Source organism: Monopterus albus, unplaced genomic scaffold, assembly GCF_001952655.1.
Source record: "Monopterus albus unplaced genomic scaffold, M_albus_1.0 scaffold41.1, whole genome shotgun sequence".
Lineage (NCBI taxonomy): Eukaryota > Metazoa > Chordata > Actinopteri > Synbranchiformes > Synbranchidae > Monopterus > Monopterus albus.
Genome location: NW_018127921.1, coordinates 4634243 through 4636386, shown reverse-complemented (window position 1 = coordinate 4636386; position 2144 = coordinate 4634243). Strand labels below are relative to the sequence as shown.

Genomic DNA, 2144 nt, shown 5'->3' with positions numbered 1-2144 from the left:
AACACTGGACAGTGCACATTCACCTTTGAGAGGATTTCACCTGAAATGGAAATGTGAACTATGAAGACCTCAGAAAATTAACTTTAGTATCATATTCTACAAGAGAGCAACAATTATTTTAAAGCTGTAAAAGTTGATATTAACAAGCATTTTGTATGGAATGTGATAGTTACCTTCAGTGAAAGGAAGAACCTCATGTGGGGAGACAAATTTATGGAAGGTATCCTCTTCATTTGGGAACTAAGGACACAAAATAGTTTCATCATCATTTGTCATTGGCAGGAATGAATCAAATTTGACAGACTACACTGTCTTCTTACCTGAGGCGAGAGCTTGAACATGGGAGCACAAACAATCAGGGGTGTTGAGTGGTACTTGGCTGCGAGAGCTAGAGTGTGTGTCCCATTGACAGCCCTCGGCCCTCCATTAGCCAGAACTGTCTGTGTACCAATGATGACCTAAAAGGAGATTGCCTCACTGGCTAAAGGTGCATTAACTAGGATTTTACACACTGCCTGATAAATCAATTGAAAATGCGACAGGATGTCATGTCTGTCTGCTATACTACCCAGCTCCTTGACACTCTGCTGCCTACAGCCCTTCTGATGTTATACAGTCTGTAAATCAACACCGCCTGCCACCTAGCAAAAGTTATAAGCGGTGTTTTTCAATCCCCAAGTGGACATTTCAAACAGCCAGGTACCTTGAAACCTGCAGAAAACAACAGAGCAAACAGGCTCCACACAAAGGAGATACTGTGCACAGATATGCCATTTTTGCAGAACACACCATTTGTTTTCATATGCACAGCATAATATATTACAGAGTAGACAGGGGATCCTGGAAATGCATAATGCAAATGAAAGTTTGAATGGTTTATCTTAAAAACAATCTGCCTCTGTCAAATAATTCCAGTCAAAATGAAGGCTTGTTGGTGCTTTCTTTGCTTCTAGCCCTATATAGAGTGTCATACTGTCCACTGTTTGAATTACATTTTTAAAGTGTTTTCATTATACATAATGAACAGCAACAATACTACAGGTTACATACATACACACATTACTGATTGTGATTCTAAAACTACAAAATTTAAAGAAAAAACTAAAATAAACAAAAATAAACTAAATGAAGACAGCTAATCTTCAGGTTTTTGGTTACACTTTGTTTTATGGGTTTGACTGTTCCAAAGCACAGCATTTTTCCAGGAAATTATTGGAAAATATGGACCTCTAAAATAATATCATAATAAATTTTGTTGGGCTACACTTAAAGTTAAATTTAGTCTAATGAGCATGTCAATTATTAGTTTACTACCAATGAAGCGGTGTATAGACTGCTTTGTGCCACATTATTAAAGACCAAATAATACAAGTTCAAAACAAAAATCAAAACCCAAATGAATGTAATAAATAAAAAACATCATCATCAGGTCAAATAGACACTGTTGATTAATAAACAGCTGTTGCTTTAGATTAGGTCCTATGGTGGCAGCCCAGAGGACTCTGCTGTTTACATAGGCAACAAATCCAGATTCGCATTCATTACATTCAAGGAGTGTATTGTAATCAGAGACGTTAACCTACACGTATAACATTTCCAGTGCAATGACTGGTATCAGCAGCTGAGAATCACCTGGCGTATTCCTCTCTGATGACCTTCAGGACCCGTCTGATCATATTACCAACAGTGGTCTCTGACAGCTGGGCTGCTGTACAGAGGTTGGACTTACACGTATCCCAATGCTATTGGCCATAGGCATGAGCAGGCCAACCTCTGCTCATGTCAGCTTACTAAATATGCAAATAAAATGGTGTGGGGAGTGTTGCAACTCAGGCGGTACCTAACAAAAACATGAACATATGGTCAACTTCAAAGTGCAGACATCCTGCATACACATTCTTTAACAGACAAACAGGAAAGACTAAGCAGTTTTAACAGTCATGAAGTATGGAGTAAAAAAATTTAAAAAATATGACTCAAATATTACATAAGAACGGCCCTGTTGCTGTGAAAAAAGAGCACAGCTATTTAAACATTATAGTTTAAAACATGGAAGTTCTGCGAGAACAGAGCCATTTCCTTGCTTACACCAGGAATGTCTGTGTACATTTAAATCATTAATGCTAAAAGTGCATTTGTCCCAT

General features: G+C 37.9%; 1 long non-coding RNA gene across 1 annotated transcript; it reads right to left on the bottom strand.

Annotated features, from left to right (window-relative positions):
• Nucleotides 1-406, bottom strand: LOC109959915 (uncharacterized). Its single transcript, XR_002274899.1, has 3 exons — nucleotides 321-406; nucleotides 174-240; nucleotides 1-40 (listed from the first exon to the last, which is right to left on the bottom strand). It is a non-coding gene; the product is annotated as an uncharacterized LOC109959915 (long non-coding RNA).
• Between the last annotated feature and the right edge of the window lie 1738 nt (nucleotides 407-2144).